This window comes from Schistocerca serialis, chromosome 3, assembly GCF_023864345.2.
Source record: "Schistocerca serialis cubense isolate TAMUIC-IGC-003099 chromosome 3, iqSchSeri2.2, whole genome shotgun sequence".
In the NCBI taxonomy this organism is placed as follows: Eukaryota; Metazoa; Arthropoda; class Insecta; order Orthoptera; family Acrididae; genus Schistocerca; species Schistocerca serialis.
In genome coordinates this window covers 830152038-830174871 of record NC_064640.1, presented here as the reverse complement: position 1 = coordinate 830174871, position 22834 = coordinate 830152038, and positions in this window count along the sequence as shown.

Sequence of the window (22834 nt, the reverse complement as noted above, 5' to 3'; positions counted from 1 at the left end):
TTTGCACAAGGTGGACCCACAATCCCATATTCTTTGTTTTCTATGGACGATTTCTATATGCCAAGAGTAAGTGCTGAAATATTCATGTGAAATTGTTGTCGTATAAGAAACAGTTTTACAAATCGTCGTATACTATAAAAATCACTGAATTAGTGATCAGAGCTTGTTGGAAACAAAAGCTATTTACAAGTCTCGAAATCACTTGGTGAAGGTTTCCGTCCTGTGTAGACGTTACTTGCACCAACAACATTGGAAGGAAATGGCAGTTATTACTTAAATTCTAAAGACGATGCTTCTCCCAATGCTAAAGCTCACATCATGTAGCGACGTTAGCCAGGAGATTGCGAATCCAATCATCAATCGGGTGAAACACAAATAAAATACTACGGTATATTGATAAGTTTCACTTATGGACCGTCTGACAGCAACTGAATAAAACACAATTTTAGTGCCATACGCGTTTCGCCTTTATTTTCTGCAAGGCATCATCAGTGGCCTGGAATATGTACATATGTTAGCTATTTTATTTACATTTTTGTCACTGTGCCTATAGGTTATAAACAGTTCTGGTGGTTGGTATTTCCTATTAAGTATTAATATTTTGAACTGTACTTACAGGTTGCGTAGACAGTTTCTCACATATTACGCTCCTGGAGCAGTCGTGACATGGTCGTACGGGAAAATCCCCACTTCACCGCTACCTCAGAGATGCTGTGTCCCGTCGCTCGTGCGCCGACTACAGCACCACGTTCAAACTCACTTAAATCTTAATAACCTGCAATTGTAGCACCAGTAACCGATCTAACAACTGCGCCAGACACTTTTGTTGTCTTATGTAAGTGCTGCCGACCGCAGCGCCGTATTCTGCCTGTTTACGTATCTCTGTATTTGAATAAGCATGCCTGTGCCAGATTGCCGGCCGAAGTCGCCGAGCGGTTCTAGGCGTTACAGTCTGGAACCGCGCGTCCGCTACGGTCGCAGATTCGAATCCTGCCTCGGGCATGGATGTGTGTGACGGCCAGTAGGTTAGTTAGGTTTAACTAGTTATAAGTTCTAGGGGACTGATGACCTCAGCAGTTGAGTCTCATAGTGCTCAGAGGCATTTGAACCATTTGAACCTCTACCAGATTCTTTGGCCCTTCAGTGTATGTATCTGTTGTGTTTACTAAGCTTTTGAAAAAATTGTATAAACTTATGCCCAATCTAGTACATTGGTACTCACGTGTGATTCTTTCCTAACTAATCTTTCCACCCCTTTTTGCGGATCATCGCATATGTCATAAATCACAACCCGTTAGCCGGCCGGAGTGGCTGTGCGGTTCTAGGCGCTACAGTCTGGAGCCGAGCGACTGCTACGGTCGCAGGTTCGAATCCTGCCTCTGGCATGGATGTGTGTAATGTCCTTAGGTTAGTTAGGTTTAATTAGTTCCAAGTTCTAGGCGACTGATGACCTCAGAAGTTAAGTCGCATAGTGCTCAGAGCCATTTGAACCATTTGAAAACCCGTTATGTGTGAACGTAAACTTCCTATTATCGTCACTCGCAGCAGTTTATGTCTTTCTGCTATACTTCTGTGCTCAATAAGTAAGTTCCCGACACGTAGTACAGATCTTCCTTTAATATGAAGGGCTTATTTCAATAGTGGTACAAGTCCACTTTTGTTCATTCTGAGATACAGAGTCCTAAAGTTAAATGAGCGCTGAATAATCTGCAGTTGAGATACCAGAAATATTCAAGCATATGGCTTCTTGCTAGAGATGAACCTTTCTTTCTGTTTGTTTGGACCATTAATGTCAGAAGTGTTACAGACAGAAAAGTGGAGGTAATGGACTTGTACCACTATTGAAATAAGCCCTTCATATCTTGCGTTCATAAATTTTGCAATGATTCTCAGACCGACGGATAACACTTAAAAATCGTTCGAACGACAGTTTGGAAGAGACAACCTTAGCGAATGAATTACGTTTGCATACCATTCTCCCAGTAAATGTATCTGACGTCTGTCTTCCTCACAGCTACACTGATTTGAACAATTTAAGTTCGAGATAAATAACATAATATGTCATATTAACTATTCTGTGGGAGTGAATGAAAATGTCAGACGTCTCCAACTCGTGCACAGAAGGCTGGACGTCACATGGCGTGATTTCAGCATTACTGTAGCGCCAAATGGACTTGGCCTCGCAACATGAGTTAGGTGAAAGAACGGGAAAAGACAGTGTGTGTCAATCAGCGAGCAGTTACTATTCACTGCGATGATGTTCTTCATTGCGACATGGTCCGTCTGGACGACTTCACACGGAAAAAATCATCGGGAAACTGAAGGAAAGACGAAATGTGACGATTGTAGTGAAGTGGTCGACCACGGTCAACTATAGGAGCACATGACCCTTACATTGTGCAGTGGGCATGAAGTGACCCTCAGCAAAAGACTGGTGCAATTACAGCCACAGTACTGCCACGCACCCAATCTCACGTTTCATTATGGCAGTGCGATTGCATCGGTGTGCTCTCTCCGTCCGATCGCCAGTAAGTTGTATTCCGTTGACACAAGGATATTGGCGGCCCAGTTTGCAGTGGTGCAGAGAGTATAAGGAGTGGACGAACGAGGAGTGGGCTAGCGTGCTCTTCTCGGATGGGAGCAGATTCAGTTTGGGAGGGGATTCTGGACGTACCCTTAAATGGAGAGAGGTGGGAACAGGTATCTGCACCCAGGGACATAGTCGAACATTATCATTCCGATGGTCCAAATGATAATGGTGTGGAGAGGCAAACTGAGGCAAAATCTTGACACACAGTAGAATCACAAGTCAACGTTAGTGTGACACTGTACTCATTTCCCAGGTGCGTCTTTTCAGGGGTACATTTAGCCCTGACATTTTTACGGATGACAATGTGCGACCGCATCGGACAGCGCAAGTGGATGAGCTCTTGGAACGAGAGGATATTCGGCGAATGGACTGGCCTGTTCGTTTCGCCGACTTAAATCCCATCGAGCGCGTTTGGGATGCGTTGGGAAGACATATTGCAGCACGCCCACATGCACCAACTTCCATCCGGCAGTTATCAACACCGCTGGTGGATATGGCACTCAAGAATGCTGAGCTCCTTGGCAGCCATGGGGCCAGCTTTGAACAAAAGTGTCATTTCTATTCGTCACATTTAGTACTTCTTTCTATGTATGGTCCAAGTGTCATAGAGCTACGTTATCTGGCAGAGACACATCATGCGAAAGTTACTTTCGTCTTTATGTTTTGCATGTCAGTGTAGATGTGTAATCTTATTTCACATTAATTCGTCCTCGCTGGATAAAGCTCAATATTTGCCGACTTTCTCTGACTCCAATGATTTACCAACAATAGTAATGGCACCGAGCAAGATGATGCAGTGGCTAGCACACTGGACTCGCATTCGGGAGGACGACAGTTCAAATCCCCATCTGGCCACTCCGATTTCGGTTTTTCGTAATTTGGTTAAATCACTTCAGGTAAATGCCGGGTTGCTTCCTTTCAGAGGTCACGACCGTTTTTCTTACCCATCCGTAAATAATCCGAGCTTGTGCTCCGTCTCTAATGACCTCATTGTCGACAGGATGTTGAAAACTACTCTTCCTTCCTGCCTCCAAATAACGTCAGGCCTTTTCACCTGCTCAAGCATGTTACAGACTTCCAAGGACGATGGAGAAGGGTAAATGTATCAATCTGAGGTCAGGGGCCCTGCTCCGATAACGACCGAGTCGAAAGTTATAATCGTTCCGGTGCCCCTGACAGTGGAATGCAGGTACTGGTACTGTTGTTGCTAAGATTGTAGGGCAGTTAACTCTCAGGGGTTATAGCATCGACCAAAACAACAACAAAATATCTATTAAACACGTACTCTGAACTGCGTACCTTAAGAGCTACTGTGAAACGTATCTCTTCCACTGAACAAGTGGCCATAGCTCTAAAGGTATGCATTTTAGAGCCCATGTTCACTAGATATTTTTTTGTTGATTTGGCCCATAGTACCACCCCTGAAAGTTGCCGTCCGAAAATCTTTGCGTCAACAGTATCGATACATGTATTCCGCTGTAAGAGGTTATCAGACCGGTTGTCGCCTACAACTTTCGACTCGGTCGGTTCCACACCAGGATCCCTTGCCTCAAATTGATACATTTACCCTTATCTACCATACCTGAAAATCTGTACAATCATTGCCCTGTAGTTGCTTATGCAAATTGTGTTACATTTGTTTAAGTTATAGTGGTGCAGTTCGAATGATTTGCTTGGCTGGCCGTTTTAATTATAATATCCCTGTTACTGTCGTCATTATAACAGTTAAATGGAATGAGATATTAATTAGTCTTTTCTGACCTTATTTGTCCCGAGTGTAGACTCGTACGGAAACGAAACGTTATTGATACACAGTACAGCCAAGGAGAGGATAGAGGCTTTTTATATGCCACAGAAGAATGACGGAGATTAGATGGATAGATTGGATAACTAATTAAGAAGCACTGAATCTAATTGGGGAGAAAAATTAACAGTACATCGTGAATAAAAGGAGGGATCGGTTGATAGGACACATTCTCAGACATCAAGAAACAGTTGCATTGGTGACTGAGGGAAGTGGGGATATGAGGGTAGGGGGTGGGGGGAGGGGGAAAGGAAAATTTTAGGGAAAGGGCAAATCTTGACTATAGCAGGAGATTCAAGTGGACGTAGGAGTGAACAATATGCAGGGATGAAGAGACTTGCACAAGACAGACTATCGCGAATAGCAGAATCAAACCAGTCTTCGGACTGAAGGTCACAACGAAACGTATTCCTCAAGCCACTGCATAGTACATGCAGGAGGGTGCCTTGTTCCATCATTAGTCATCCCCTTTCCCGTTCCACTTGCAAACAGAACAAGGGGAAAATGTTTGCCTGTATGCATTTGCTTCAGAGGTAAACGTATGTGGCAGCAGAATGATTTTTTAGTCTGTCATAATGCTGGTTCTCTAAAATTTCTCAACAATGCTTCGCGAGACAAGATTGTCTTGTTCCCTCCAAGGATTTTCTTCTAAGCTCACAAACCATTTCCGTAACGCTCTCTTACGGATCGACCCGTCCGATAACAAATCTAGTAGCACGCCTCTTAACTGCTTCGATGTTTTCCTTTAATCCGACCTTAGAAGGGCGTACAAAACACTCGACTAGTATCCAAGCGTTTTTCACGTGATCTCCCACACAGGTGCGCTATACTTCCCAAGAACTTTCCCAATAAACTGTAACTTTTTCTTAATTTACACGCGTCAGCGGTTCAGTGTCATTTAGAAACGGGCACGCCCTTTTACTCATGCGATTTCTTTCTGTGGGGTTATGTGAAAGATTCAGTGTTTAAACCTCCTCTACCAAGAAACATGCCAGAACTGCGAGCTCGCATCAACGATGCTTTACAACTCATTGATGGGGACATGCTGCGCCGAGTGTGGGAGGAACTTGATTATCGGCTTGATGTCTGCCGAATCACTAAAGGGGCACATATCGAACATTTGTGAATGCCTAAAAAAACTTTTTGAGTTTTTGTATGTCTGATCGGAGAATGCTGAGACCACTTGAGGTCAAGATCAAGAATGCAATACACAAGAGTCTACTGCTGGGATGAAAGGTTGAAATCCACTGAAGCTGATGGAAATACTTAGACGTTATGGGAAGTGATGAAGCTGCAGAAGAAATCCTCAAGTGTAGTAAAGCCACCAACAGCTCAGCGATCTAGCTTTCTTCTTTTTCGTGCTAGCGTTAACCCTGTCTAGTAAGGGCTCCGCTGTACTCAAGATGTGGTAAATTTATTTCATTTAACTTTGCGGCAGTACATCCTTCCTATCAACACAGTCGCCATTTGGCTAAGGGAGAGAAGCCGTGTGCGCCGCCTATCTGTGAGTTGTGTAAACTTTTCTCTGCGTGTAACAGTATTTTAACTGTTTGTGGCACTGAGGCACAAATTGCAGACCAGCCTAGCATTTGCCTAAACGAGGTTGAGAAGCCGCAGACGACACAAAATAGACCATCTGCTGTACCACCACACGTCCGACCATCCTGCATGGATCGAAATGTGCTCAATAGCTGCCAACAGGCATTTAAAGCTTCTAGAAAGGCTAAAAAATAGATTATTTCGAGTCATACATTCAGCACACACTGTAAGAGACACTAAAGGGAGTGTTAGGCGACACCATTTTAGAGTTTTTTTTATATTTTGACGACTATGTGGAGATGCACCTTTGAAGACACGGCTGCAACAAGGGAAGTAGCCACGATGTTTTAATTTTATTATCAATTTTATTGTGCCTGGTGCATGTTGCATTTTAGCGAGTTTTAACAGGTTCTTTTACTTTTTATTATTCTGATGATGGAAGCTTGACTTCCGAAACGCGTCAATCTTAGTGTTTTGCACTATAAACAAGTGGTTGAGCCGATATATTTTTCAACATTGACATTCACAACCACGACCTCTCATTCAGTATGGATAAATCAAACTAAAGGGAGTCACCAAACTACCACACCACCTAGCAAAAATCCGTACAATTTTATGCTAAAATAACCTCTTCCCATGATAATCTCACAAATTCATTAGGCCAAGGACCTCCAAATTTCACTGACGGTAGAAAAGTCGCAAAACCAAAAAGTAATTAACGTAGAGTAATGAAATTTAGGGAATCCATCTATCTAGGTAACACATTCAAGTAATTAACATTGCAAGATCACAGCTTAATGTAAGCGAGAGATAAGCCATTCTAATTGTGAAATGCTGCTAGATTAATAGCCAGTGTAACTGCCAGAATGCTGAATGCAAGCATACAGACCTGCGTGCCTTGTGTTATACAGGTGCCGGATCTCAGTTTGTAGGATGGAGTTTTTTTATGCCGGTTGTACTTTGTCAGTGAATCCAGGGACGGTTAATGGTGATTGTGGATGACGCTGGAGTTGTCGTCCGATGATGTCCCGTATGAGCTCGATTGGAGATGGATCTGATTATCGAGCAGGCCAAGCCAACATGTCGACAATCTGTAGAGCATGTTGGGTTGCAACAGCGGTATGTGAGCGAGCATTATCCTGATGGAAAACACCCCCTGGAATGCTGTTCATGAATGGCAGCACAACTGGTCGAATCACCAGACTCACGTACAAATTTGCAGTCAGGGTGCGCGGGAAAACCACGAGAGTGCTCTTGCTGTCATGAAATCACACCCAGACCATAGCTCCAGTTGTGGGTCCAGTGTATCTAGCACGCAGACAGCTTGCTTGCAGGTCCTCAACTGGTCTCCTTCTAACCGACACACAGCGATCACTGGCGGCGAGGCAGAACTAGCTATCATCAGAAAATACAACATACCTCCACTCTGACCTCCAAAGAGCTCTCGCTTGATGCCACTACAGTCGCAAACGGCGGTTGTTTGGGGACAGTAGAATGCGCGCTACATGGTGCCTGGCTCGGAGTTGTACTGGAAGTAACCGATTTGTAATAGTTCGCTGTGTCACTGTGGTGCCAACTGCTGCTCAGATCGCTGCTGCAGATGCAGTACAATGCTTCAGAGCCATACGCCGAAAACTATTACCTTCCCTTTCGGTAGTGCCACGTGGCCGTCCGGAGCGCGGTCTCTTTGCGAGTATACATTCCCGCGATCACTGCCAGAAATCATACACAGTGGCTACTTACATGTCAAGTCTTTGTGCAATTCGCAAAAGGAACATCCAGCATAATGTGTTGGCAGAAGAGCCAACACCGTGTTGCTAGAGGATGCCGAAATGCAAGCGTTTAAGCTCACGCAGACTGGCGTGAGGTCTGGAACAATTAAAGGAGTTGAGTCTAATAATTAAAGTACGTAGTTGATGTAATACTTAACTTTAATCCATAATTGGAGAACATCGCTCTTGTTGATACATGAATTATAATCTCAATAAAAACTGGTAATGGCGCCTTGCTAGGTCGTAGCAACTGACGTAGCTGAAGGCTATGCTAACTATCGTCTCGGCAAATGAGAGCGTATTTGTCAGTGTAGCTTCGCTAGCAAAGTCGGCTGTACAACTGGGGCGAGTGCTAGGACGTCTCTCTAGACCTGCCGTGTGGCGGCGCTCGGTCTGCAATCACTGACAGTGGCGACACGCGGGTCCCTCGTACTAGCGGACCGCGGCCGATTTAAAGGCTACCACCTAGCAAGTGTGGTGTCTGGCGGTGACACCACACAGCATCTCGCAACCCTCTTACACGACATCGTTCAAACTCAGTGAGGTGTTTAGAATGGAATCTTTGTTGCGTTAGAGGCACTCTTGAGTAACATCAGCTCATTACGTCCACTCTCGAAGGCAACTGATGCTCACGACCGTTACAGCGTGTATTTAAAGCAAACCTGATTTCTACCCATAGTGGCGCTGCTAGCAGCACTCTCATGCAATTGGAGTGAAATCTGAATGGACATCACCTTTCAGATATAGAAACACGCCTATCATCTTTCGTTCATATCGCACGACTACTTATTGGCGCTGCGATTTTTTTTCCGTCAGTGTATTTTCATAAAAGACTCAATATAATCCTCACACAATACTTTAGGGAGTGCTATAAATTTTCAGACTACACACACAGTGACACTGCAACACACATCACACTGAGCCATATTGCTAATCATCTGTAGGACTGTCAGAAATCATGCTGCTCAATGCCCAGTGGAGGCAGCTTTCACAATGTCAAGCGCAGAAAAGCTAACTTGCGCACAGTTTGCCACCTCCGCCCTCACTGTCGCACCACAACTATCTCAAAAGTTCAAATGTGTGTGAAATCTTATGGGACTTAACTGCTAAGGTCATCAGTCCCTAAGCTTACACACCACTTAACCTAAATTATCCTCAGGACAAACACACACACCCATGCCCGAGGGAGGACTCGAACCTCCGCCGGGACCAGCCGCACAGTCTATGACTGCAGCGCCTGAGGCCGCTCGGCTAATCCCGCGCGGCTACAACTGTCTCCACTGACTCAATATCGTACTGCTTGCCTCAGCTTACCCAAGTTTGTTGTAGTGTATTTACTGTCTTCGCATTTCTCGGTATTACGCCTTATTTTATTTTAGAATAAAAAAAAAAAGAAACTGGGCAGGTACGAGTAGGACTCGCGCGCTGAGAGTTCCGTGCAAACTTAATTATGTATATAGACATTTCATCCACTCCGGGAATCGAGAATGTCAATCATTTTTGCCTGTTATTTCGTTGATACTGGCAAGATATCGGTTCCAGAGAGTCCAGGATTTTCCAGGATGTTTTAATTTCCGTGATATAAATGTGACACAAAGTTAGGGTCACCAGTAATATCTGTCTGACAAACTGGCACATTTCTCTTACACTATGTGATCAAAAGTATCCGGCCACCTGGCTGAAAATTACTTACAAGTTCGTGGCGACCTCCATCGGTAGTGCTGGAATTCAATATCGTGTTGGGCCCACCCTTAGCCTTGATGACAGCTTCCACTCTCGCAAGCATACGTTCAATCAGGTGCTGGAAGGTTTCTTGGGGAATGGCAGCCCATTCTTCACGGAGTGCTGTACTGAGGAGAGGTATCGATGTCGGTCGGTGAGGCCTGGCACGATAGTGGACATTCTAAAACATCCCAAAGGTGTTCTGTAGGATTCAGATCAGGACTCTGTGCAGACCAGTCCATTACAGGGATGTTATTGTAGTGTAACCACTCCGCCACAGGCCGTGCATTATGAACAGGTGTTCGATCGTGTTGAAAGATGCAATCGCTATCCCCGAATTGCTCTTCAACAATGGGAAGCAAGAAGGTGCTTAAAACATCAATATAGGCCTTTGCTGTGATAGTGCCACACAAAAAAACAAGGGGTGCAAGTCCCCTTCATGAAAAACACGACCACACTATAACACCAGCGCCTCCGAATTTTACTATTAGCACTACACACGCTGGCAGATGACGTTCACCGGGCATTCGCCATACCCACACCCTGCCATCGGATCGCCACATTGTGTACCGTGATTCGTCACTCCACACAACGTTTCTCCACTGTTCAATCGTCTGTTTACTCTTCTTACACGAAGCGAGGCGTCGTTTGGCATTTACCGACGTGAAGTGTGGCTTATGAGGAGCCGCTCGACCATAAAATCCAAGTCTTCTCACCTCCCGCCTAACTGTTATAGTACATGCAATGGATCCTGATGCAGATTGGAAATCCTGTGTGATGGCCTGGATAGATGTCTGCCTATTACGCATTACGTCCTCTTCAACTGTCGGCGGTCTCTGTCAGTAAACAGACGAGGTCGGCCTGTACGCTTTTGTGCTGTACGTGTCCTTCACGTTTCCACTTCACTATCAGACCGGAAACAGTGAACCTAGGGATGTTTAGGAGTGTGGAAATCTTACGTACAGACGTATGACACAAGTGACACCCAATCACCTGACCACATTCCAAGCCCGTGAGTTCCTCGGAGCGCCCCATTCTGCTTTCTCACCATGTCTGAGGACGCTGATATGGAGTACCTGACGCTAGATGGCAGCACAATACACCTAATATGAAAACCGTATGTTTTTGGAGGTGTCCCGATACTTTTGATCACATAGTTTAAACTGACTAAGGCAGAAACCTGGCCAAACCGAGACACTTCTCGTTAGCTTAAAAAAAGTGAAAGATGTGAGCAAACTGCGCCTTTTAGTCTGGAGATCGCGGACCGCTGCAGCGAGCCACTTACTGTAGGAGAGAAGTGGCAGCATCTTCTCTACCAGCTCCTCTGCCCGGGCACCTCAAATAACATCTGCCCTCCAGTCAGTGAGCCACACTATGTTCAAGATGGAAGAAGTAGCTGCTGTTGCGGGCGTACTTAAAAAAAATTTTTTTAATTTTAAAAAAAGGTTCAAAAATGGTTCTGAGCACTATGCGACTTAACTTCTGAGGTCATCAGTCGCCTAGAACTTAGAACTACTTAAACCTAACTAACCTAAGGACATCACACACATCCATGCTCGAGGCAGGATTCGAACCTGCGACCGTAGCGGTCACGCGGTTCCAGACTGAAGCGCCTAGAACCGCACGGTCGCACCGGCCAGCTGTCAGATTCCAATGTGACTGTCTAGAAGCATTGCAGACAGTTATCTGTTATCCCAATAGTACAGAATTTAGAACTGGCATTATTCCTATGGTGTTACAATTATTGCGCTTCTGTACCAGCGCATTCATATTAGTGGGCCTGCTCACACAGTAGATGGTCACCATTGCAATAGGTGATCAGTCGACTAAAAGTTTGTCCGTCGTGTGTAGTGTGAGCAGGCGATTCGCTCTACAGCTGGCAAGTCAGCTACAGAGCTGAATCGTTGCCTGAAGCGCGCTCATTTGAACGCTTACATTTGACTCAGCAGTCGGCCTATTGAGCGTCGCTTCAGTTAAATACAGCCGTCCGCATCCTCTCCCGTGAAGAACCCAAAGCTGTATTCAACTGATTTAGTGAAATACGTAAATCACAGTTAATATTACGTTTAATTAATTTAATAAAACCATAAAAATAACATTATAATAATAATACTTGTGACAACGTAGTAAATCACCCAGCTACCCTCTTAACATCTTTAGATTATGAGGCACAAAACTAAATACTTAAATATGTTGAAATGCAAAGTTTCGGTTGTATACAACTAACAAAATTCCATTTTCAGTTTTCTGCTCTCTTCTATATTTGGTATTTATCGGACTTCTGAGCTTTAGAGGAACGATCCTGCCGCTGAATGACGTAATCATAAAAGTCAGAGCAGCTCCTTTCATAACTAAAAATACATTTTACTATTGTCTCGTCTGTTGATACTTGTAATCTACGAGGGTATGTCAATTATTATCCGCAAAGTAGTTATAAAATTTTATTGTAATCAAATAAGAAACTGATAAGAACATCATTTTTCGACATAGTCTCCTTGCGTTTCAACGCCCTTGGTCCATCGTTGTACAAGCTTCCTGATGCCCTCATAAAGAAGGTTCTCGGTTGAGCTGCGACGCAGGAATGCACCTCTTCTTTTACTGCTTCGTCCGAGGCAAATCGACGGCCACTTAATGCCTGTTTGAGTGGACCAAACAAGTGCTAATCAGAAGGGGTAAGATCGAGACTATATGGAGGATGACCCAGTACTTCAAATTTGAGTTTCTGGAGCGTTTCAGCAGTGTGGGCAGCAATATGCGGACGGGCATTGTCGTGCAACAGCACAACACCTATTTACAGCAATACTCGGTATTTGCTTCGAATTGCAGGCTTTAGCCTGGCGGTAAGCATCTCACTGTAAAGTACAGTGTTAAGTGTTGTGCCCCTTTCCCCATAATGTTCCAGTATTGGACCTTGTGCGCCCCAAAACACCGTAAGCATCAGTTTTCCTGCGGACGGTTGGGTTTTGAACTTTTCTTGCACGGCGAATTTGGATGTTTCCATTCCATACTCTGCCGTTTAGTCTCCGGCTCGTAATGATGGATCCATGTTTAGTCACCAGTAATGATCCTGTCTAAGAAGTTGTCCCCTTCGTTACCATAGCGATCCAAACGTATTTTGCAGATGTCCAACGGCGTTTGTTTATGCAACTGTGTGAGTTGTTTTGGGACCCATCTTGCACAAACTTTATGAAACCGAAGTTCGTTGTGGACGATATCGTAGGCAGAACCGTGACTAATTTACAGACGATGTGCCACATCGTCAATAGTTAATCGCCTGTCTAAGAGAATCATTTCACGTGAACACTCAATGGTTTCTTAATTTGTGGCGGTAAACGGTCGTCCGGCTCTTTCATCGTGCGTAACACTTGTGCGACCATTTCGGAATTTTTCAATCCATTCATAGACACTCCGTTGTTGCAAAACACTGTTCCCCTACCGTACCGAATGTCTCCGATGAATTTTGGCCCTTGATACGCCTTCCGACCACAAAAAAAACGGATCACTGAACGTTACTCTTCTTTGGTGCAAATAGACAGCGGAACAGCCATGATTAACAGCACGGCAGCGATAACGAAACTAACCTAGCAGCTTGAAAACTGCAAAGATATAACAACAAATAAACAAAGCATGTGTCATAAACGTAAAACGACAGTACTACCAAAATAAACAAAAATATAACTAAATTGCGGATAATAATTGTCTTCCCCTCGTATTTCGTTCTTCAGCGCACTGTAAATTTATGAGAGAGTTGTCCTTCCATGTTAGCACTGTGACATGCAACATATATATGAATTCGTACAGATATAATAATTGCGAATACTGCTCTACGCGTCCATACTGTTCAAAGAAATTGGTCCATTTCACCTTACATGAGTTACTAGACCAATTATCGTTATTCCTGATGAGTTTTGTTACACTGAACTGGTCGAGGAAACAGAACTGGTCAAACAATGCCCTATCGTGTATAGGTAATCCTTCATCTTGCAAAAATATTACTGCCCTTGTCACTTCTTTCCAAACAGACTCTGGGTCCAGCAACATCCTCTTGAAAATGGAAAATTCTTTCAAGTTCGTTGACCACTTCTTAAAATAATTCACACACGCTTTGTAAAACTGTTTAACATCAGAATGAAATTTCTCAATATCTCTAGCTGATGCAACCTCTTTTTCCTGCAAGATAGGTGTCACTTTGAGTGAAACAAATTTTTCCTCTTTACCCCTTCCTCTCACTCCGACGTCTTCCAAAATCGTAGCTACTTTTATAATACTGTTATCTGCATTTCGAGTTTAAGTATTGGTCTTTGAAACATACTCCTCTGACAGAGCAGAAACCATAAATGTGGCTCAGCCAGCGGATTCTGACACAGAGCTGTCAGAAATTTAGGTAATTTTTCCTCTAAAGGGAAGAATGACTTAAGAGCTTCATACAATTTCAGTACCCTATCTACTACAAGAAAACAAAGATAAACATCTTGTTTTTGTATGTGACAGCAATGCATTATAATCTACGTAAGAAAACTCACAAAGTTCTATAAGATGTTCCGTTCATGCTGTCTACATGGAGAAGAAATTGAAAAGTTTAATTACAAATGTTTTCACATCAAAACTTATCAGACCAGCGGCTGCCTGTCCCACAATATGTAATATGTGTACGGGGCATCCAACTTCTACAAGATTTTCGTTTGCTTCACTTTTCAGTTTCGCGAACACATTGTTTGTACCAGCTTAGTATTGGCTTTGCCACCGCAAAACGGTATGTTTTTATCAGTTTTGTTCTCCTTTAAGGGTTTAACGATAAACATACTTATTACAGAGGCAGTTTCATTTGGCAGAAAAGTTAATATAAGTATTTCCACCCGACGGGTATTCTTCAGTGTAAAATACTGAACAGTTAATGGAAATATTTTCTCGGATTTGTGATTATTAAGAGTCTGTAGCTGTACTAACATAACGGACCTTTGAAAGATCATCGCATATTTGTTTGACAATGTGAGGCGCTAACATTGATTTCACAATTGCTGTTGATTTTGTTCTGTCTAGCGTCAGATATTTTACTGTTTACGAATCATTAAAAAGTTTGGAGTTTAGCCTAGAAGTACAGTTCACTGATTTCCCTGGTATATGATAGTTACCGCTATGATGGCACATTGCTAATTTTGTTGAGCTTGCTAATTTGCCCTGTTTACATGAATTTGAAACAAATTATCTGTCCATTTTCAAGTGTCTGCAGAGTACACGACTGATTTATGCTCGACGCTAGTTAAATTATTCTTAATATCTATTCTTCCCTCATATCCAATCTGTACATACGAGTATAAAAGGCAATGTCCTGACTGACTGAATGAATGATTGAACGACTCATCATCGCTCAGCCCAAACCGCTAGGGTGGAAATTTCAAATTTGGAGAGAGGTGTGGATCTTACATTGTAGGCGTCGTTTAAGAAGGGTGTTTCAAAATTCCAACGCTAGGGGTATGAAATAGGGAACCATGGTTTTTTTTATAAAAATACCTTAAGCAAGACAATTTTAAAGCTAGACATACGAAAACTGATATTTCGTTTCTCGGTCAAAAATAAAGAAATAAAGGGTTTCAGCATTTTTGGAAATTTAACCGTATGGGGTGAAGCAGTGGGTGAAAGTCTTTTTAAATATATAATAATTAAAGAACTACTAAAGTATTTTTAAAGCTACATCTATGAACATTGGTATTTGACTCCTCGGTTACAAACAAAAACAAATACGTGAGCCAGTGTTTTTGGAAATTGAACCACTAATGCGGTGAAATAGGGGATGAGATTTTGCATGAAAATATTTTATTGTGAAGGCATTTTTAAAGTTAAATCTATGAAAATTTAAATATGACTTCTCAGTTAGAAATAAAAAATACTTGTTTCATTGTTTTTGGAAATTCAACCCCTATGGGGCTGAAGCGGGGGATGATAGTTTTTATGGAAATATTTTGTTGTGCAAGCATGTTTGAAGCTAAATCTATGAAAATTTGTATTTTGCTTCTCCGATAGAAACAAAATATACGCATGGATATTCAACCCCCACGGTGGCTATGCTGTAGGCATCGTTTAGGAAGGGATTGTCCAAAATTCCACTCTCAAGGGGAGTGAAAGAGAGGATGAAAGGCTTTTTGAAAGTACGTCGCTATTAAGGGAATTTTGAAGCTACAACTACGAAAACTGGTATTGGGTTTCTCAGTCAGCAAATAAGAAATACATGTTTCACAATTTTTAGAAACTGAACCACTAAGGGGTAAAATAGCGGGTGAGAGTTTTTTGTAAATAAATAATTGCTAAAGAACTTTAAGTTTTTTAAGGCTACATCTATGATAACTGGTATTTGACTTCTCGGTTAGAAATAAAAAAATGCGTGTGTCATTGTTTCTGGAAATTTAGCCCCTAAGGGAGTGCAATGGGTATTAAATTTTTTAAGAAAATATTTCGTTACATTATAAAAAATGTTAAAGTTAAATTTATGAAAACTGATATTTCACTTTTCGGTTACATATAAAGAAATATTTGTTAGGGGATGAAAGTTGCTATGGAAGTATCTCCACATGAACGCAAAAGGCTTGAATAACAAAAACTTTGGACTCCAACTACCAGAATCGCTTTTCGGTCAGAAGTACATTAGGAAAAGACCATGCTTCCATGGTCTTAATTAGAGTGAAAAGCTTTGAATGTGTTGCAGTTTGAAAACAACATAAAAATTCGATTAAATAAAAACAAAAAAAACCTCTGTACCATACAGTCTGCGCGAGCGAAGCAGCAGAAGCTAAGCCAGTGGAAATATGTATAACATTTATAAATTACACATTCTACTTCATAGTCTCTTCTCCCTCGTTTCATGAAGAATCGTTCTTCTGAGTATTTGTTTTCTTGCAATTAACGCTTCTTTTTCTGCATTTTGAGTTCACCAGAAACAAACACATTAATCGCCATACGACTGAGAATGAGAAGCAGAGAATCACGTTGCTGTAAAGCTTAAACTGATATGGGATAATGGACAATAATGGGAATCTGCAGCGTCACCACGCAATACTACTCCTTAAGGGACTCAGTCAGCTGCGATAATAAAAATTTTCGTTATTTAGCTTAGCAGCTGAAGTTGAAATATACGTCATGCAAGAATTTGAAGAAAAGACAGATAGTACGAGAATATTTCTGTGAAATCCGCAATCCGAGACAAACTACCGTCCGGAGTGTATTTTTCAGGACACCGATTTCTTTTATCTGAAATCGGGACTGTCCCGGAAATCCCTGACTGTGCCGGAAACCAGCTACAGCCGGCAATCCTACATAAAGTCGTGTAGGAGGCAGAATACCATTATTAAAAATCAGTAATTCTGCATTCAGGCTGACTAGGTACGAACGGTAAAAGTTAAACATCAGGCAAGGAACGCCTTTATAGCACATATGACGCTTTTGGGAATTCATCATCACATATCCTGGAGCTATTATTGCACGTGCGACTTTTACCATTACGTTGTACTCAGCCTGAATGCAGAACTACTGACGGCTTTAATTTCCAGTTTCACGGTGGATGACAAATGACAAAAGAAATATTTTTTCGTGCGATATAATTACAAATTTACGGTTTTCGGATCTTTTCCTTTGTTTGTACTGTTAAATCTTGTTTCTTGCCAAATTGCATGATTCTTGGTCAACAGAAAGTACCGTATAGGTTTTGTGAGTGAGTTTACGAGTATCAAAATATTTGACATAAATGGCCATACCTTTTGATTGCACTGACTTGAAAGCTAACATACCGACAAGGGACTATAGAACTTAGTATGTGACATAAATTTCAACTTGATACGTGTGTACTCATTCTTGAGAAAAAAAAGGGGTCTGAGCAGACCGACGGACAGATAGTCTGATAACAAATGAAAAAAATTTTTTTTCGTGTGATATAATCACAAATTTACGGTTTTCGGATTTTTTCCTTTGGTTGTATCGTGAAATTTTGCATTCTGCGAAACTGCATAATTCTTGGTCAACGAGACGTACCCTAAGGTTTTGATGAGTGAGTTCGCGAGTGTCAAAATATGTGACATAAATGACCGCATCTTTGGACTGCATTGACTTAGAAGCTTCAGTGTTTTCCACCGCCAAGGGACCGCTCACCTCAGTACGTGACATAAATCTCAACTTGATACTCATACATGTTCCTGAGAATAAGGGTTTTTAACAGTAGCACATAGAGAACAGACAGACAGGGGTGGACGGACGGACAACAATGCGATACTACGAGGGTCCCGTTTTTACCGATTGAGGTAAGGTACTATAAAAAGGTTTTTCTTGTCTTTATCGCCTTTTTCCAGTCTATATTTATAGATAATACTGTTCTCTCGTTTACTTCTGTAAATTTAAGAAAATATTGTTGGTGTTTCGGAAACTGTATTTGTTAGTTTCGCGAGGTTCCACTGTAATGATTCGAAATCACTTCGGTCTTTGAAAGATACTGGTGACTTTGATATGTAAATAAACTGAAGAGTCCACATCATGGCTACATTTCGATTATACGATCAAATAACTTTATATGCGTTTCCTAGCGCCTGTCTTGGCAAACTATCACAAAAAGATGTCACCTGGAGTTAATTTGTTCAAATAAATCAAAATGTTACAAGGTCTGTGAATTCTTCAATTTAACAATATTGCAGCTCACCTTCGTCCGTTGCTGTCCAACCACCGTCGACTGATTAACGTGTAGAATAACTTTGTATACGGTGTTTTGTGTTCCTACATGTTACGGTTGTAGAGCCGTTGGTGTACATTCCACAGACTACTATTGCACTGTTCCATTTCTGTCTCACCGATAATGACCGATTCGTTGATTTGCAAACTTTGCAGACATAAACTCGTTCCATAATATCGGGTTTATAAATTACGCTCAGCTCCGCAACAGTTTTGTAATTCTAATGACGCAACTAGATCCGATTTAAACGACTGTATAACATCTGCTGTCGCGACATTGTACAATGTGTAATTTGATCTCACGCAATAATGTACGAGCTCAGTACGATGGAAAAATGCAACACGAGGTTAGATTGTGAAGATTATTTAGTGAAAAGGACAGTTTAGCAGTCGGGCGTAGATACGATTTCTGGCTCAAGCGCTTAATAACGACAGCACGAGTGCAAATAGCGTTCTGACAGGTTCAGATAAAGTGACATTATCTCATACATTTCAGGGCTTTGACTCACAATCTTGCAACATGTTCTTTTGCCTTTAATCAATAACTCATTTAGCACAAAACAGCATCAAGTATCCGTCAAAAGACATATCAAACCGTGTTCTAAGAACGGATACGTTTTATCGTCTGGTTCCACACACGAGCGTCGCTTACGATAGTGAAATGTCATGATTAATAAACTGACTCTAATTACACACTGTAATCGTTTATTACCACGCACTTAGCGTTGATGACAGATTGTACCCACCGAATATACCACACAACTGAATATAATAATGCAGTACATCTGTCTTATAACAAATGTTTTACCTTTCTAGATTAACTGTCTAGCAACACCGAACCGCATAGCCTCGCACGAACAATATGTACTGTTATTTGCGACCTAGCCCCACGTACTCGATACAGTACCGTTAAAAAATCGGCTCTTAAAATAAGAAGTTGATGGAACATTCGACAAACTAAATTAAACTAAGTTATCATTATAACTGATTTTGATCTCTGTCATGAAAAGTGCGAGCGCTAGCCACTTGTCATCACATTTGCGTATTGTATATCATTAAACTCATTATTTGGCCACTGTGTACAATGGAAAACCAACAAACAGAAAACATCAACTTTTAGTACACCTGGTTACGTTTTTTAATAAGGATCGCCCAACCATAGCAGAAGTGATAAGAATAGGTTTTACCAATGTAAGTCGGTTTCACAATTTCCAAAATTTTGTTCAGTTTTACGAACCAGCATAAAATATTACAGCAATGGTACTCCTAGAAAACAAAAACACAGAAAATTACCGTGAGAAACCGAAGCTAATTTTGTGGTACTCTGTCTTAAGCCGTTAGGAAGACGGATAGAAGAAAGAATAAAACTTGTTCATCTGGTAAACTTGCATTTTCAAATTAACGACAGAAATAACAGAATGAACTTTTAATCCTAGATGCACAAATGAATAAATTGCATGCGAACTGCTCAAGATATAAACACTGAAATTTAAGTAACCCTTCATGCTATCTGCGATTCTGCAAAAGTAACCCTTACATTTTCGAACTCCACGGACACCGTGGGACGAAAGCCACTAAGCGAACGCGTACCAAATTCCCTGTGCTCCGTACCGAGCAGAACACAACGGGCAAACTCTTATGGAGGGCCACAACATGCCTTGGAGCTTAAAACTGAGGGGAACGCAGCGAAAATTTGTGTGGGATGGCGTACAAACACGCATTTTAGTATTACCAGATTGGTGCCGAGTCTGAACAATATTTTACAATTGGTAGAAATAACACACACCACGCCTAGTAGGAGGATCAATACACTGGATATGTCAGACAGAAATACTGTGGAGGCGGAGCCATTTTCTCACACTGAAAGGGAAACGAAAAGGCAGCGCTGCTGAATAGGTACTTCTCACAGCAGAAGTGGACTACTGAGGCTTAGGCGCTCCTATGGCGTGCACAGTGATTTATGCCAGGAAACAGTCACTTCAGAATAAGGAAAGCAGATTACCCCGACTTGCTGTGGCAGCCTCCCATGCCTGCCATACATGACTTGAGGAAATCTGTACTCCCGCAGCTGACAGTAAACAAGGAGCTACAGACATTCACTTCCCTGTGTGAGAGTCGGCCGAGGTGGCCGAGCGGTTCTAGGTGCTACAGTCTGGAACCGCGCGACCGCTATGGTCGCAGGTTCGAATCCTACCTCGGGCATGGATGTGTGTGATGTCCTTAGGTTAGTTAGGTTTAAGTAGTTCTACGTTCTAGGGGACTGATGACCTCAGAAGTTAAGTCCCATAGTGCTCAGAGCCATTTGAAGCACCTGAAACCGGTGTGAGAACGTGCAACCACCTCCCAAGGGTTTTTACTTACAGCTTTTATATAAGAAATAAATATGACTGAAGTGATACAGATTCTTGAAGCGACATGTACCTGTGATGTTACTAGGAATGCAAATAAACATTTAATCTTTCAAACCAGTACAACCTTAGTGACAACTTAACAAAAATCAAATGGCTCTGAGCACTATGGGACCTAACTGCTGAGGTCATCAGTCCCCTAGAACTTAGAACTACTTAAACCTAACTAACCTAAGGATATCACACACATCCATGCCCGAGGCAGGATTAGAACCTGCGACCGTAACGGTCTCGCGGTTTGAGACTGTAGCGCCTAGAACCGTTCAGCCACTCCGTCCGGCCGACAACTTAATAGTTACAGATTTCGCAAAGTCGTCGTGATCGGATACGAGAAATTTACTATGGTGTGGAATATAATCAGATAGACGCTTTATGTGTTCATGGAGTGTCTTCAGCCTACCTGCCTTTAACTGTGTCCAATATCTATTGGTTCTGAGTGTATGAGGACCATTTTGCTTTAGGTTCCTGGTAAACATATCCATCAAGTTTTCAGATGTTGACAAGAATGTGGAAAGAGAACGCCAGAAAACTGCGGTACTCATTGGACCGTGAGTAGGGTTTTAGTTTCCTTATAGAATGCAGTGGCGTGTTACCTTGTTGGAAACTAGGACCTGGAGTGGGACCTTGTGACAGTTATTTTGTTAACACATTCACAACTTATAACATGTAATATAATTGACAGTTCTCTTCTTTGCCACACACCATAGCATCTGTATTTTCTCCGTTTTGATACTGCAGAACGCACGTTAAGATCTGTACGCCGTAGTTTTAGCATGCGGTTCGTACTAAGCCACTGCAGTGCTCCGTGTTAAACCGGGATTCGTTGTAAAATGCAACATATTGTGAATATACAGCCGGATGTTAGTACCTGACACTCCTGTGGTCAAAAGAATACCGAACACTTAATAAAGAAAGACATATATTTTCCTCGTGAGACACCGTTGAGTCATGTAGCAGAAAATGACTTGTTTTTTAAGTGCATTTTTAGAAACGCTTCACAAACATTCGTATTCACAATTTCCCGACCATTAGAATCAGCCTGTGAATATAACACAGAAGATGGTAAAACATGCGCCGGCCGAAGTGGCCGTGCGGTTAAAGGCGCTGCAGTCTGGAACCGCAAGACCGCTACGGCCGCAGGTTCGAATCCTGCCTCGGGCATGGATGTTTGTGATGTCCTTAGGTTAGTTAGGTTTAACTAGTTCTAAGTTCTAGGGGACTAATGACCTCAGCAGTTGAGTCCCATAGTGCTCAGAGCCATTTGAACCATTTTTTGGTAAAACATGCATAGAAAAATTTAAAAAATGAATGAAGGTGCATGCATAAAATGAAATTTACATGAATAAAGTTTTCCTTGTGAACATGGGATTCAAAGTGAGGAACAGCATTCAAAGAATGATTGTCATATCAGAGTTGCATGAAACAGCGCATGGCACAGCTGACACAGACATGACATGGCTGTCACTGTGTGAAGTCCATATCCTTTCCGCCATCAGTAGGTGGAGCATCATGCAAACGTTGAAATTCGACGAATCGAATTTTGTCGATAAAAAATTGATAGCTGGTGAGGAAATTCATTCATACAGTTCAGAGGTGAAGCTGGGTTGATACGTTCAAAATGGTTCAAATGGCTCTGAGCACTATGGGACTTAACATGTGACGTCATCAGTCCCCTTGAACTAAGAACCACTTAAACCTAACTAACCTAAGGACATCATACACATCCATGCCCGAGGCAGGATTCGAACCTGCGACCATAGCAGTCGCGCGGATCCAGACTGAAGCGCCTAGAACCGCTCGGCCACACCGGCCGGCGGTTGATACGTGACGGCATCGAAAGGAGCCGTAAATGGCATTGATGTTACGACAGAAATCCAAATATCAGCGTGGGGCCATATTTCAAAGATCATCTCTCTGTAAATGTGCGGTATGGTATGAGACTATCGGAAAAATGAACTTTCATTGTTATTGGAAGAGTTCACCAATAAATTGTTACAGTACCTAGTTTGAGCGTGAGGGGGGCGGGGGAGGAAAACTGACGTTTGACGATGCGTGGACAACGTGGACATTACACTGAAATATTGTAGGCTGGGTTTGCGTGAAGTAGAGTTAGAAAATCACCCATGTTCTCTTCAAACCCTCTCAGCATTACCCTCACCAGTTTATGGAAACGACAAAAAATTTAAATCTGGATTGCCCAGAGTTTGAAACCTGTTCCACTCAAATATGAATCCAGAACCCAAAGTGTTGTCTGTTAGATGGTATGCTAATCAAAATATGAACAGTACTAGTA